The sequence below is a fragment of the Camelina sativa genome, chromosome 11, assembly GCF_030686135.1.
Source record: "Camelina sativa cultivar CO46 ecotype springtype chromosome 11, ASM3068613v1".
Lineage (NCBI taxonomy): Eukaryota > Viridiplantae > Streptophyta > Magnoliopsida > Brassicales > Brassicaceae > Camelina > Camelina sativa.
The window spans coordinates 37,842,240-37,856,929 of record NC_141890.1 but is presented as its reverse complement, the minus strand read 5'-3'; the positions used below and the strand labels follow the sequence as shown (position 1 = coordinate 37,856,929).

Genomic DNA, 14,690 nt, shown 5'->3' with positions numbered 1-14,690 from the left:
TATTTGGACCGGTTTAGTTACCTTAGACCTGCTTCCAACTTTGTAAAACAAGCAATATCCATGTCCAAACATAGTTTTGTATCCGAAATGCCGTTAAACGTTAAAATTTGTCCTCCAAAATGGTCCAATGGTACAGAGATCCACTGCTTTGCCAGAAACTCTCTTGGGGCTTTCCAGAAAGGTATTATGGCTCGCTTGGTTCTTCACAGTGTGAAAGTTACGACCTTCTGCGTGTACTATAGAGTCTTGCGAGAAAAAAAAAAGTGGGAGGGATGTAACACGAGGACTTCCTGGGAGGCCACCCGTCCTAGTACTACTCTAGCCCAAGCACGCTTAACTGCAGAGTTCTGATGGGGTCTGGTGCATTAGTGCTGGTATGATCGCATATGTTAGTATATACCATGGAATCGTATATATCCTTTTTCGAAAACTCAAGTGATGATTCACTGTGGGTCCCACTTGATATGTGTACCGGTTTAGTTACCTTGGACGTGCTTCCAACTTCGAAAAACAAGCGATAACCATGTCCAAACATAGTTTTGTATACACAACTAATTGTGTCGGGATCACAAAAACATATCTGAAATGCCTTTAAACGTCAAAATTTGTCCTCCAAAATGGTTCAATGGTACAAAGACCCATTGCCTTGCCAGAAACTCTCTTGGGACTTTCCAGAAAGGTATTAGGGCTCGCGTGGTTCTTTGCGGTGTGAAAGTTACGACGTTCTGCTTGTACTATAGAGTCTTGCGAGAGAAAAAAATAAAAAGAAAAAAAGAGGCAGGGATGCAACACGAGGGCTTCCCGAGAGGCCACCCCTCCTAGTACTACTCTAGCCCAAGCACGCTTGACTGCGGAGTTCTGATGGGGTCCGGTGCATTAGTGCTGGTATGATCGCATCTGTTAGTATATACCATGGAATCATATATATCCTTTTTTCGAAAACTCAAGTGATCATTCACTGTGGGTCCCACTTGATTTGTGTACCGGTTTAGTTACCTTGGACGTGCTACCAACTTCGAGAAACAAGCGATAACCATGTCCAAACATAGTCTTGTATACACAACTAATTGTGTCGGGATCACAAAAAAACATCCAAATTGCCTTTAAACGTCAAAAAAAACATCCAAATTGCCAGAAAATCTCTTGGGGCTTTCCATAAAGGTATTATAGCTCGCATGGTTCTTCATGGTGTGAAAGTTATGACGTTCGGCTTGTACTATAGAGTCTTGCGAGAAAAAAAAAAAAAAAAAAGAGGGAGGGATGCAACATGAGGACTTCCTGGGAGGTCACCCGTCCTAGTACTACTCTCGCCCAAGCATGCTTGACTGCTGAGTTCTGATGGGGTCTGGTGCATTAGTGCTGGTATGATCGCATCCGTTAGTATATACCATGCAATCGTATATATTCTTTTTCGAAAACTAATGTGATCATTCACTGTGGGTCCCACTTGATATGTGTACCGGTTTAGTTACCTTGGACGTGCTTCCAACTTCGAAAAACAAGCGATAACCATGTCCAAACATAGTTTTGTATACACAACTAATTGTGTCGGGATCACAAAAAAACATCCAAATTGCCTTTAAACGTCAAAATGTTTCCTCCAAAATGGTCCAATGGAACGTAGACCCATTGCCTTGCCAGAAAATCTCTTGGGGCTTTCCATAAAGGTATTATGGCTCGCATGGTTCTTCATGGTGTGAAAGTTATGACGTTCGGCTTGTACTATAGAGTCTTGCGAGAAAAAAAAAAAAAAAAAAAAAGAGGGAGGGATGCAACATGAGGACTTCCTGGGAGGTCACCCGTCCTAGTACTACTCTCGCCCATGCATGCTTGACTGCAGAGTTCTGATGGGGTCCGGTGCATTAATGCTGGTATGATCGCATTGGTTAGTATATACCATTCAATCATATATATCCTTTTCGAAAACTCAAGGGATCATTCACTGTGGGTCCCACTTGATATTTGGACCGGTTTAGTTACCTTAGACCTGCTTCCAACTTTGTAAAACAAGCAATATCCATGTCCAAACATAGTTTTGTATCCGAAATGCCGTTAAACGTCAAAATTTTTCCTCCAAAATGGTCCAATGGTACAGAGATCCACTGCTTTGCCAGAAACTCTCTTGGGGCTTTCCAGAAAGGTATTATGGCGCGCTTGGTTCTTCACAGTGTGAAAGTTACGACCTTCTGCGTGTACTATAGAGTCTTGCGAGAAAAAAAAAAGTGGGAGGGATGTAACACGAGGACTTCCTGGGAGGCCACCCGTCCTAGTACTACTCTAGCCCAAGCACGCTTAACTGCAGAGTTCTGATGGGGTCTGGTGCATTAGTGCTGGTATGATCGTATATGTTAGTATATACCATGGAATCGTATATATCCTTTTTCGAAAACTCAAGTGATGATTCACTGTGGGTCCCACTTGATATGTGTACCGGTTTAGTTACCTTGGACGTGCTTCCAACTTCGAAAAACAAGCGATAACCATGTCCAAACATAGTTTTGTATACACAACTAATTGTGTCGGGATCACAAAAACATATCTGAAATGCCTTTAAACGTCAAAATTTGTCCTCCAAAATGGTTCAATGGTACAAAGACCCATTGCCTTGCCAGAAACTCTCTTGGGACTTTCCAGAAAGGTATTAGGGCTCGCGTGGTTCTTTGCGGTGTGAAAGTTACGACGTTCTGCTTGTACTATAGAGTCTTGCGAGAGAAAAAAATAAAAAGAAAAAAAGAGGCAGGGATGCAACACGAGGGCTTCCCGAGAGGCCACCCCTCCTAGTACTACTCTAGCCCAAGCACGCTTGACTGCGGAGTTCTGATGGGGTCCGGTGCATTAGTGCTGGTATGATCGCATCTGTTAGTATATACCATGGAATCATATATATCCTTTTTTCGAAAACTCAAGTGATCATTCACTTTTGGTCCCACTTGATTTGTGTACCGGTTTAGTTACCTTGGACGTGCTTCCAACTTCGAAAAACAAGCGATAACCATGTCCAAACATAGTTTTGTATACACAACTAATTGTGTCGGGATCACAAAAAAACATCCAAATTGCCTTTAAACGTCAAAAAAAACATCCAAATTGCCAGAAAATCTCTTGGGGCTTTCCATAAAGGTATTATAGCTCGCATGGTTCTTCATGGTGTGAAAGTTATGACGTTCGGCTTGTACTATAGAGTCTTGCGAGAAAAAAAAAAAAAAAGAGGGAGGGATGCAACATGAGGACTTCCTGGGAGGTCACCCGTCCTAGTACTACTCTCGCCCAAGCATGCTTGACTGCAGAGTTCTGATGGGGTCCGGTGCATTAATGCTGGTATGATCGCATTGGTTAGTATATACCATTCAATCATATATATCCTTTTCGAAAACTCAAGGGATCATTCACTGTGGGTCCCACTTGATATTTGAACCGGTTTAGTTACCTTAGACCTGCTTCCAACTTTGTAAAACAAGCAATATCCATGTCCAAACATAGTTTTGTATCCGAAATGCCGTTAAACGTCAAAATTTGTCCTCCAAAATGGTCCAATGGTACAAAGATCCACTGCTTTGCCAGAAACTCTCTTGGGGCTTTCCAGAAAGGTATTATGGCTCGCTTGGTTCTTCACAGTGTGAAAGTTACGACGTTCTGCGTGTACTATAGAGTCTTGCGAGAAAAAAAAAAGTGGGAGGGATGTAACACGAGGACTTCCTGGGAGGCCACCCGTCCTAGTACTACTCTAGCCCAAGCACGCTTAACTGCAGAGTTCTGATGGGGTCTGGTGCATTAGTGCTGGTATGATCGCATATGTTAGTATATACCATGGAATCGTATATATCCTTTTTCGAAAACTCAAGTGATGATTCACTGTGGGTCCCACTTGATATGTGTACCGGTTTAGTTACCTTGGACGTGCTTCCAACTTCGAAAAACAAGCGATAACCATGTCCAAACATTGTTTTGTATACACAACTAATTGTGTCGGGATCACAAAAACATATCTGAAATGCCTTTAAACGTCAAAATTTGTCCTCCAAAATGGTTCAATGGTACAAAGACCCATTGCCTTGCCAGAAACTCTCTTGGGACTTTCCAGAAAGGTATTAGGGCTCGCGTGGTTGTTTGCGGTGTGAAAGTTACGACGTTCTGCTTGTACTATAGAGTCTTGCGAGAGAAAAAAATAAAAAGAAAAAAAGAGGCAGGGATGCAACACGAGGGCTTCCCGAGAGGCCACCCCTCCTAGTACTACTCTAGCCCAAGCACGCTTGACTGCGGAGTTCTGATGGGGTCCGGTGCATTAGTGCTGGTATGATCGCATCTGTTAGTATATACCATGGAATCATATATATCCTTTTTTCGAAAACTCAAGTGATCATTCACTTTTGGTCCCACTTGATTTGTGTACCGGTTTAGTTACCTTGGACGTGCTTCCAACTTCGAAAAACAAGCGATAACCATGTCCAAACATAGTTTTGTATACACAACTAATTGTGTCGGGATCACAAAAAAACATCCAAATTGCCTTTAAACGTAAAAAAAAACATCCAAATTGCCAGAAAATCTCTTGGGGCTTTCCATAAAGGTATTATAGCTCGCATGGTTCTTCATGGTGTGAAAGTTATGACGTTCGGCTTGTACTATAGAGTCTTGCGAGAAAAAAAAAAAAAAGAGGGAGGGATGCAACATGAGGACTTCCTGGGAGGTCACCCGTCCTAGTACTACTCTCGCCCATGCATGCTTGACTGCAGAGTTCTGATGGGGTCCGGTGCATTAATGCTGGTATGATCGCATTGGTTAGTATATACCATTCAATCATATATATCCTTTTCGAAAACTCAAGGGATCATTCACTGTGGGTCCCACTTGATATTTGGACCGGTTTAGTTACCTTAGACCTGCTTCCAACTTTGTAAAACAAGCAATATCCATGTCCAAACATAGTTTTGTATCCGAAATGCCGTTAAACGTCAAAATTTTTCCTCCAAAATGGTCCAATGGTACAGAGATCCACTGCTTTGCCAGAAACTCTCTTGGGGCTTTCCAGAAAGGTATTATGGCGCGCTTGGTTCTTCACAGTGTGAAAGTTACGACCTTCTGCGTGTACTATAGAGTCTTGCGAGAAAAAAAAAGTGGGAGGGATGTAACACGAGGACTTCCTGGGAGGCCACCCGTCCTAGTACTACTCTAGCCCAAGCACGCTTAACTGCAGAGTTCTGATGGGGTCTGGTGCATTAGTGCTGGTATGATCGCATATGTTAGTATATACCATGGAATCGTATATATCCTTTTTCGAAAACTCAAGTGATGATTCACTGTGGGTCCCACTTGATATGTGTACCGGTTTAGTTACCTTGGACGTGCTTCCAACTTCGAAAAACAAGCGATAACCATGTCCAAACATAGTTTTGTATACACAACTAATTGTGTCGGGATCACAAAAACATATCTGAAATGCCTTTAAACGTCAAAATTTGTCCTCCAAAATGGTTCAATGGTACAAAGACCCATTGCCTTGCCAGAAACTCTCTTGGGACTTTCCAGAAAGGTATTAGGGCTCGCGTGGTTCTTTGCGGTGTGAAAGTTACGACGTTCTGCTTGTACTATAGAGTCTTGCGAGAGAAAAAAATAAAAAGAAAAAAAGAGGCAGGGATGCAACACGAGGGCTTCCCGAGAGGCCACCCCTCCTAGTACTACTCTAGCCCAAGCACGCTTGACTGCGGAGTTCTGATGGGGTCCGGTGCATTAGTGCTGGTATGATCGCATCTGTTAGTATATACCATGGAATCATATATATCCTTTTTTCGAAAACTCAAGTGATCATTCACTTTTGGTCCCACTTGATTTGTGTACCGGTTTAGTTACCTTGGACGTGCTTCCAACTTCGAAAAACAAGCGATAACCATGTCCAAACATAGTTTTGTATACACAACTAATTGTGTCGGGATCACAAAAACATATCTGAAATGCCTTTAAACGTCAAAATTTGTCCTCCAAAATGGTTCAATGGTACAAAGACCCATTGCCTTGCCAGAAACTCTCTTGGGACTTTCCAGAAAGGTATTAGGGCTCGCGTGGTTGTTTGCGGTGTGAAAGTTACGACGTTCTGCTTGTACTATAGAGTCTTGCGAGAGAATAAAATAAAAAGAAAAAAAGAGGCAGGGATGCAACACGAGGGCTTCCCGAGAGGCCACCCCTCCTAGTACTACTCTAGCCCAAGCACGCTTGACTGCGGAGTTCTGATGGGGTCCGGTGCATTAGTGCTGGTATGATCGCATCTGTTAGTATATACCATGGAATCATATATATCCTTTTTTCGAAAACTCAAGTGATCATTCACTTTTGGTCCCACTTGATTTTTGTACCGGTTTAGTTACCTTGGACGTGCTTCCAACTTCGAAAAACAAGCGATAACCATGTCCAAACATAGTTTTGTATACACAACTAATTGTGTCGGGATCACAAAAAAACATCCAAATTGCCTTTAAACGTAAAAAAAAAATCCAAATTGCCAGAAAATCTCTTGGGGCTTTCCATAAAGGTATTATAGCTCGCATGGTTCTTCATGGTGTGAAAGTTATGACGTTCGGCTTGTACTATAGAGTCTTGCGAGAAAAAAAAAAAAAAGAGGGAGGGATGCAACATGAGGACTTCCTGGGAGGTCACCCGTCCTAGTACTACTCTCGCCCATGCATGCTTGACTGCAGAGTTCTGATGGGGTCCGGTGCATTAATGCTGGTATGATCGCATTGGTTAGTATATACCATTCAATCATATATATCCTTTTCGAAAACTCAAGGGATCATTCACTGTGGGTCCCACTTGATATTTGGACCGGTTTAGTTACCTTAGACCTGCTTCCAACTTTGTAAAACAAGCAATATCCATGTCCAAACATAGTTTTGTATCCGAAATGCCGTTAAACGTTAAAATTTGTCCTCCAAAATGGTCCAATGGTACAGAGATCCACTGCTTTGCCAGAAACTCTCTTGGGGCTTTCCAGAAAGGTATTATGGCTCGCTTGGTTCTTCACAGTGTGAAAGTTACGACCTTCTGCGTGTACTATAGAGTCTTGCGAGAAAAAAAAAAGTGGGAGGGATGTAACACGAGGACTTCCTGGGAGGCCACCCGTCCTAGTACTACTCTAGCCCAAGCACGCTTAACTGCAGAGTTCTGATGGGGTCTGGTGCATTAGTGCTGGTATGATCGCATATGTTAGTATATACCATGGAATCGTATATATCCTTTTTCGAAAACTCAAGTGATGATTCACTGTGGGTCCCACTTGATATGTGTACCGGTTTAGTTACCTTGGACGTGCTTCCAACTTCGAAAAACAAGCGATAACCATGTCGAAACATAGTTTTGTATACACAATTAATTGTGTCGGGATCACAAAAACATATCTGAAATGCCTTTAAACGTCAAAATTTGTCCTCCAAAATGGTTCAATGGTACAAAGACCCATTGCCTTGCCAGAAACTCTCTTGGGACTTTCCAGAAAGGTATTAGGGCTCGCGTGGTTCTTTGCGGTGTGAAAGTTACGACGTTCTGCTTGTACTATAGAGTCTTGCGAGAGAAAAAAATAAAAAGAAAAAAAGAGGCAGGGATGCAACACGAGGGCTTCCCGAGAGGCCACCCCTCCTAGTACTACTCTAGCCCAAGCACGCTTGACTGCGGAGTTCTGATGGGGTCCGGTGCATTAGTGCTGGTATGATCGCATCTGTTAGTATATACCATGGAATCATATATATCCTTTTTTCGAAAACTCAAGTGATCATTCACTGTGGGTCCCACTTGATTTGTGTACCGGTTTAGTTACCTTGGACGTGCTACCAACTTCGAGAAACAAGCGATAACCATGTCCAAACATAGTCTTGTATACACAACTAATTGTGTCGGGATCACAAAAAAACATCCAAATTTCCTTTAAACGTCAAAAAAAACATCCAAATTGCCAGAAAATCTCTTGGGGCTTTCCATAAAGGTATTATAGCTCGCATGGTTCTTCATGGTGTGAAAGTTATGACGTTCGGCTTGTACTATAGAGTCTTGCGAGAAAAAAAAAAAAAAAAGAGGGAGGGATGCAACATGAGGACTTCCTGGGAGGTCACCCGTCCTAGTACTACTCTCGCCCAAGCATGCTTGACTGCTGAGTTCTGATGGGGTCTGGTGCATTAGTGCTGGTATGATCGCATCCGTTAGTATATACCATGCAATCGTATATATTCTTTTTCGAAAACTAATGTGATCATTCACTGTGGGTCCCACTTGATATGTGTACCGGTTTAGTTACCTTGGACGTGCTTCCAACTTCGAAAAACAAGCGATAACCATGTCCAAACATAGTTTTGTATACACAACTAATTGTGTCGGGATCACAAAAACATATCTGAAATGCCTTTAAACGTCAAAATTTGTCCTCCAAAATGGTTCAATGGTACAAAGACCCATTGCCTTGCCAGAAACTCTCTTGGGACTTTCCAGAAAGGTATTAGGGCTCGCGTGGTTCTTTGCGGTGTGAAAGTTACGACGTTCTGCTTGTACTATAGAGTCTTGCGAGAGAAAAAAATAAAAAGAAAAAAAGAGGCAGGGATGCAACACGAGGGCTTCCCGAGAGGCCACCCCTCCTAGTACTACTCTAGCCCAAGCACGCTTGACTGCGGAGTTCTGATGGGGTCCGGTGCATTAGTGCTGGTATGATCGCATCTGTTTGTATATACCATGGAATCATATATATCCTTTTTTGGAAAACTCAAGTGATCATTCACTTTTGGTCCCACTTGATTTGTGTACCGGTTTAGTTACCTTGGACGTGCTTCCAACTTCGAAAAACAAGCGATAACCATGTCCAAACATAGTTTTGTATACACAACTAATTGTGTCGGGATCACAAAAAACATCCAAATTGCCTTTAAACGTCAAAAAAAACATCCAAATTGCCAGAAAATCTCTTGGGGCTTTCCATAAAGGTATTATAGCTCGCATGGTTCTTCATGGTGTGAAAGTTATGACGTTCGGCTTGTACTATAGAGTCTTGCGAGAAAAAAAAAAAAAGAGGGAGGGATGCAACATGAGGACTTCCTGGGAGGTCACCCGTCCTAGTACTACTCTCGCCCAAGCATGCTTGACTGCAGAGTTCTGATGGGGTCCGGTGCATTAATGCTGGTATGATCGCATTGTTAGTATATACCATTCAATCATATATATCCTTTTCGAAAACTCAAGGGATCATTCACTGTGGGTCCCACTTGATATTTGAACCGGTTTAGTTACCTTAGACCTGCTTCCAACTTTGTAAAACAAGCAATATCCATGTCCAAACATAGTTTTGTATCCGAAATGCCGTTAAACGTCAAAATTTGTCCTCCAAAATGGTCCAATGGTACAAAGATCCACTGCTTTGCCAGAAACTCTCTTGGGGCTTTCCAGAAAGGTATTATGGCTCGCTTGGTTCTTCACAGTGTGAAAGTTACGACGTTCTGCGTGTACTATAGAGTCTTGCGAGAAAAAAAAAAGTGGGAGGGATGTAACACGAGGACTTCCTGGGAGGCCACCCGTCCTAGTACTACTCTAGCCCAAGCACGCTTAACTGCAGAGTTCTGATGGGGTCTGGTGCATTAGTGCTGGTATGATCGCATATGTTAGTATATACCATGGAATCGTATATATCCTTTTTCGAAAACTCAAGTGATGATTCACTGTGGGTCCCACTTGATATGTGTACCGGTTTAGTTACCTTGGACGTGCTTCCAACTTCGAAAAACAAGCGATAACCATGTCCAAACATAGTTTTGTATACACAACTAATTGTGTCGGGATCACAAAAACATATCTGAAATGCCTTTAAACGTCAAAATTTGTCCTCCAAAATGGTTCAATGGTACAAAGACCCATTGCCTTGCCAGAAACTCTCTTGGGACTTTCCAGAAAGGTATTAGGGCTCGCGTGGTTGTTTGCGGTGTGAAAGTTACGACGTTCTGCTTGTACTATAGAGTCTTGCGAGAGAAAAAAATAAAAAGAAAAAAAGAGGCAGGGATGCAACACGAGGGCTTCCCGAGAGGCCACCCCTCCTAGTACTACTCTAGCCCAAGCACGCTTGACTGCGGAGTTCTGATGGGGTCCGGTGCATTAGTGCTGGTATGATCGCATCTGTTAGTATATACCATGGAATCATATATATCCTTTTTTCGAAAACTCAAGTGATCATTCACTGTGGGTCCCACTTGATTTGTGTACCGGTTTAGTTACCTTGGACGTGCTTCCAACTTCGAAAAACAAGCGATAACCATGTCCAAACATAGTCTTGTATACACAACTAATTGTGTCGGGATCACAAAAAAACATCCAAATTGCCTTTAAACGTCAAAAAAACATCCAAATTGCCAGAAAATCTCTTGGGGCTTTCCATAAAGGTATTATAGCTCGCATGGTTCTTCATGGTGTGAAAGTTATGACGTTCGGCTTGTACTATAGAGTCTTGCGAGAAAAAAAAAAAAAAAAAAGAGGGAGGGATGCAACATGAGGACTTCCTGGGAGGTCACCCGTCCTAGTACTACTCTCGCCCAAGCATGCTTGACTGCTGAGTTCTGATGGGGTCTGGTGCATTAGTGCTGGTATGATCGCATCCGTTAGTATATACCATGCAATCGTATATATTCTTTTTCGAAAACTAATGTGATCATTCACTGTGGGTCCCACTTGATATGTGTACCGGTTTAGTTACCTTGGACGTGCTTCCAACTTCGAAAAACAAGCGATAACCATGTCCAAACATAGTTTTGTATACACAACTAATTGTGTCGGGATCACAAAAAAACATCCAAATTGCCTTTAAACGTCAAAATGTTTCCTCCAAAATGGTCCAATGGAACGTAGACCCATTGCCTTGCCAGAAAATCTCTTGGGGCTTTCCATAAAGGTATTATGGCTCGCATGGTTCTTCATGGTGTGAAAGTTATGACGTTCGGCTTGTACTATAGAGTCTTGCGAGAAAAAAAAAAAAAAAAAAGAGGGAGGGATGCAACATGAGGACTTCCTGGGAGGTCACCCGTCCTAGTACTACTCTCGCCCATGCATGCTTGACTGCAGAGTTCTGATGGGGTCCGGTGCATTAATGCTGGTATGATCGCATTGGTTAGTATATACCATTCAATCATATATATCCTTTTCGAAAACTCAAGGGATCATTCACTGTGGGTCCCACTTGATATTTGGACCGGTTTAGTTACCTTAGACCTGCTTCCAACTTTGTAAAACAAGCAATATCCATGTCCAAACATAGTTTTGTATCTGAAATGCCGTTAAACGTCAAAATTTTTCCTCCAAAATGGTCCAATGGTACAGAGATCCACTGCTTTGCCAGAAACTCTCTTGGGGCTTTCCAGAAAGGTATTATGGCGCGCTTGGTTCTTCACAGTGTGAAAGTTACGACCTTCTGCGTGTACTATAGAGTCTTGCGAGAAAAAAAAAGTGGGAGGGATGTAACACGAGGACTTCCTGGGAGGCCACCCGTCCTAGTACTACTCTAGCCCAAGCACGCTTAACTGCAGAGTTCTGATGGGGTCTGGTGCATTAGTGCTGGTATGATCGCATATGTTAGTATATACCATGGAATCGTATATATCCTTTTTCGAAAACTCAAGTGATGATTCACTGTGGGTCCCACTTGATATGTGTACCGGTTTAGTTACCTTGGACGTGCTTCCAACTTCGAAAAACAAGCGATAACCATGTCCAAACATAGTTTTGTATACACAACTAATTGTGTCGGGATCACAAAAACATATCTGAAATGCCTTTAAACGTCAAAATTTGTCCTCCAAAATGGTTCAATGGTACAAAGACCCATTGCCTTGCCAGAAACTCTCTTGGGACTTTCCAGAAAGGTATTAGGGCTCGCGTGGTTCTTTGCGGTGTGAAAGTTACGACGTTCTGCTTGTACTATAGAGTCTTGCGAGAGAAAAAAATAAAAAGAAAAAAAGAGGCAGGGATGCAACACGAGGGCTTCCCAAGAGGCCACCCCTCCTAGTACTACTCTAGCCCAAGCACGCTTGACTGCGGAGTTCTGATGGGGTCCGGTGCATTAGTGCTGGTATGATCGCATCTGTTAGTATATACCATGGAATCATATATATCCTTTTTTCGAAAACTCAAGTGATCATTCACTTTTGGTCCCACTTGATTTGTGTACCGGTTTAGTTACCTTGGACGTGCTTCCAACTTCGAAAAACAAGCGATAACCATGTCCAAACATAGTTTTGTATACACAACTAATTGTGTCGGGATCACAAAAAACATCCAAATTGCCTTTAAACGTCAAAAAAAACATCCAAATTGCCAGAAAATCTCTTGGGGCTTTCCATAAAGGTATTATAGCTCGCATGGTTCTTCATGGTGTGAAAGTTATGACGTTCGGCTTGTACTATAGAGTCTTGCGAGAAAAAAAAAAAAAAGAGGGAGGGATGCAACATGAGGACTTCCTGGGAGGTCACCCGTCCTAGTACTACTCTCGCCCAAGCATGCTTGACTGCAGAGTTCTGATGGGGTCCGGTGCATTAATGCTGGTATGATCGCATTGGTTAGTATATACCATTCAATCATATATATCCTTTTCGAAAACTCAAGGGATCATTCACTGTGGGTCCCACTTGATATTTGAACCGGTTTAGTTACCTTAGACCTGCTTCCAACTTTGTAAAACAAGCAATATGCATGTCCAAACATAGTTTTGTATCCGAAATGCCGTTAAACGTCAAAATTTGTCCTCCAAAATGGTCCAATGGTACAAAGATCCACTGCTTTGCGAGAAACTCTCTTGGGGCTTTCCAGAAAGGTATTATGGCTCGCTTGGTTCTTCACAGTGTGAAAGTTACGACGTTCTGCGTGTACTATAGAGTCTTGCGAGAAAAAAAAAAGTGGGAGGGATGTAACACGAGGACTTCCTGGGAGGCCACCCGTCCTAGTACTACTCTAGCCCAAGCACGCTTAACTGCAGAGTTCTGATGGGGTCTGGTGCATTAGTGCTGGTATGATCGCATATGTTAGTATATACCATGGAATCGTATATATCCTTTTTCGAAAACTCAAGTGATGATTCACTGTGGGTCCCACTTGATATGTGTACCGGTTTAGTTACCTTGGACGTGCTTCCAACTTCGAAAAACAAGCGATAACCATGTCCAAACATAGTTTTGTATACACAACTAATTGTGTCGGGATCACAAAAACATATCTGAAATGCCTTTAAACGTCAAAATTTGTCCTCCAAAATGGTTCAATGGTACAAAGACCCATTGCCTTGCCAGAAACTCTCTTGGGACTTTCCAGAAAGGTATTAGGGCTCGCGTGGTTCTTTGCGGTGTGAAAGTTACGACGTTCTGCTTGTACTATAGAGTCTTGCGAGAGAAAAAAATAAAAAGAAAAAAAGAGGCAGGGATGCAACACGAGGGCTTCCCGAGAGGCCACCCCTCCTAGTACTACTCTAGCCCAAGCACGCTTGACTGCGGAGTTCTGATGGGGTCCGGTGCATTAGTGCTGGTATGATCGCATCTGTTAGTATATACCATGGAATCATATATATCCTTTTTTCGAAAACTCAAGTGATCATTCACTTTTGGTCCCACTTGATTTGTGTACCGGTTTAGTTACCTTGGACGTGCTTCCAACTTCGAAAAACAAGCGATAACCATGTCCAAACATAGTTTTGTATACACAACTAATTGTGTCGGGATCACAAAAAAACATCCAAATTGCCTTTAAACGTAAAAAAAAACATCCAAATTGCCAGAAAATCTCTTGGGGCTTTCCATAAAGGTATTATAGCTCGCATGGTTCTTCATGGTGTGAAAGTTATGACGTTCGGCTTGTACTATAGAGTCTTGCGAGAAAAAAAAAAAAAAAAAGAGGGAGGGATGCAACATGAGGACTTCCTGGGAGGTCACCCGTCCTAGTACTACTCTCGCCCATGCATGCTTGACTGCAGAGTTCTGATGGGGTCCGGTGCATTAATGCTGGTATGATCGCATTGGTTAGTATATATCATTCAATCATATATATCCTTTTCGAAAACTCAAGGGATCATTCACTGTGGGTCCCACTTGATATTTGCACCGGTTTGGTTACCTTGGACGTGCTTCCAACTTCGAAAAACAAGCGTAATCGTTTCCAAACATAGTATTGTATACACAACTAATTGTGTCGGGATCACAAAAAAACATCCAAATTGCCTTTAAACGTCAAAATTTGTCTTCCAAAATGGTCCAACGGAACGTAGACCCATTGCCTTGCCAGAAAATCTCTTGGGGCTTTCCAGAAAGGTATTATGTCTCGCATGGTTCTTCATGGTGTGAAAGTTATGACGTTCAGCTTGTACTATCGAGTCTTGCGAGAAAAAAAAAAAAAAAAAAGAGGGAGGGATGCAACATGAGGACTTCCTGGGAGGTCACCCGTCCTAGTACTACTCTCGCCCAAGCATGCTTGACTGCAGAGTTCTGATGGGGTCCGGTGCATTAGTGCTGGTATGATCGCATTGGCTAGTATATACCATTCAATCATATATATCCTTTTCGAAAACTCAAGGGATCATTCACTGTGGGTCCCACTTGATATTTGGACCGGTTTAGTTACCTTGGACCTGCTTCCAACTTTGTAAAACAAGCAATATCCGTGTCCAAACATAGTTTTGTATCCGAAATGCCGTTAAACGT

General features: G+C 42.5%; 30 pseudogenes; all 30 read right to left on the bottom strand.

The window, feature by feature from the left end:
* Positions 1-269: 269 nt before the first annotated feature.
* On the bottom strand, positions 270-388 carry LOC147935035 (5S ribosomal RNA; annotated as a pseudogene).
* A 392-nt stretch (positions 389-780) lies between these two features.
* On the bottom strand, positions 781-899 carry LOC147935034 (5S ribosomal RNA; annotated as a pseudogene).
* A 358-nt stretch (positions 900-1,257) lies between these two features.
* LOC147935033 (5S ribosomal RNA) lies at positions 1,258-1,376 on the bottom strand (annotated as a pseudogene).
* A 390-nt stretch (positions 1,377-1,766) lies between these two features.
* Positions 1,767-1,885, bottom strand: LOC147935032 (5S ribosomal RNA; annotated as a pseudogene).
* A 343-nt stretch (positions 1,886-2,228) lies between these two features.
* On the bottom strand, positions 2,229-2,347 carry LOC147935031 (5S ribosomal RNA; annotated as a pseudogene).
* A 392-nt stretch (positions 2,348-2,739) lies between these two features.
* On the bottom strand, positions 2,740-2,858 carry LOC147935030 (5S ribosomal RNA; annotated as a pseudogene).
* A 355-nt stretch (positions 2,859-3,213) lies between these two features.
* Positions 3,214-3,332, bottom strand: LOC147935029 (5S ribosomal RNA; annotated as a pseudogene).
* Positions 3,333-3,675: 343 nt separating this feature from the next.
* LOC147935028 (5S ribosomal RNA) lies at positions 3,676-3,794 on the bottom strand (annotated as a pseudogene).
* Positions 3,795-4,186: 392 nt separating this feature from the next.
* On the bottom strand, positions 4,187-4,305 carry LOC147935027 (5S ribosomal RNA; annotated as a pseudogene).
* A 354-nt stretch (positions 4,306-4,659) lies between these two features.
* On the bottom strand, positions 4,660-4,778 carry LOC147935026 (5S ribosomal RNA; annotated as a pseudogene).
* Positions 4,779-5,120: 342 nt separating this feature from the next.
* On the bottom strand, positions 5,121-5,239 carry LOC147935025 (5S ribosomal RNA; annotated as a pseudogene).
* A 392-nt stretch (positions 5,240-5,631) lies between these two features.
* On the bottom strand, positions 5,632-5,750 carry LOC147935024 (5S ribosomal RNA; annotated as a pseudogene).
* A 393-nt stretch (positions 5,751-6,143) lies between these two features.
* Positions 6,144-6,262, bottom strand: LOC147935023 (5S ribosomal RNA; annotated as a pseudogene).
* Positions 6,263-6,615: 353 nt separating this feature from the next.
* Positions 6,616-6,734, bottom strand: LOC147935022 (5S ribosomal RNA; annotated as a pseudogene).
* A 343-nt stretch (positions 6,735-7,077) lies between these two features.
* Positions 7,078-7,196, bottom strand: LOC147935021 (5S ribosomal RNA; annotated as a pseudogene).
* A 392-nt stretch (positions 7,197-7,588) lies between these two features.
* On the bottom strand, positions 7,589-7,707 carry LOC147935020 (5S ribosomal RNA; annotated as a pseudogene).
* A 356-nt stretch (positions 7,708-8,063) lies between these two features.
* LOC147935019 (5S ribosomal RNA) lies at positions 8,064-8,182 on the bottom strand (annotated as a pseudogene).
* Positions 8,183-8,574: 392 nt separating this feature from the next.
* On the bottom strand, positions 8,575-8,693 carry LOC147935018 (5S ribosomal RNA; annotated as a pseudogene).
* A 352-nt stretch (positions 8,694-9,045) lies between these two features.
* On the bottom strand, positions 9,046-9,164 carry LOC147935017 (5S ribosomal RNA; annotated as a pseudogene).
* A 342-nt stretch (positions 9,165-9,506) lies between these two features.
* LOC147935016 (5S ribosomal RNA) lies at positions 9,507-9,625 on the bottom strand (annotated as a pseudogene).
* A 392-nt stretch (positions 9,626-10,017) lies between these two features.
* On the bottom strand, positions 10,018-10,136 carry LOC147935015 (5S ribosomal RNA; annotated as a pseudogene).
* A 357-nt stretch (positions 10,137-10,493) lies between these two features.
* Positions 10,494-10,612, bottom strand: LOC147935014 (5S ribosomal RNA; annotated as a pseudogene).
* Positions 10,613-10,999: 387 nt separating this feature from the next.
* Positions 11,000-11,118, bottom strand: LOC147935013 (5S ribosomal RNA; annotated as a pseudogene).
* Positions 11,119-11,460: 342 nt separating this feature from the next.
* On the bottom strand, positions 11,461-11,579 carry LOC147935012 (5S ribosomal RNA; annotated as a pseudogene).
* A 392-nt stretch (positions 11,580-11,971) lies between these two features.
* On the bottom strand, positions 11,972-12,090 carry LOC147935011 (5S ribosomal RNA; annotated as a pseudogene).
* A 353-nt stretch (positions 12,091-12,443) lies between these two features.
* Positions 12,444-12,562, bottom strand: LOC147935010 (5S ribosomal RNA; annotated as a pseudogene).
* Positions 12,563-12,905: 343 nt separating this feature from the next.
* Positions 12,906-13,024, bottom strand: LOC147935009 (5S ribosomal RNA; annotated as a pseudogene).
* A 392-nt stretch (positions 13,025-13,416) lies between these two features.
* LOC147935008 (5S ribosomal RNA) lies at positions 13,417-13,535 on the bottom strand (annotated as a pseudogene).
* A 357-nt stretch (positions 13,536-13,892) lies between these two features.
* Positions 13,893-14,011, bottom strand: LOC147935007 (5S ribosomal RNA; annotated as a pseudogene).
* A 385-nt stretch (positions 14,012-14,396) lies between these two features.
* LOC147935006 (5S ribosomal RNA) lies at positions 14,397-14,515 on the bottom strand (annotated as a pseudogene).
* Positions 14,516-14,690: the final 175 nt, after the last annotated feature.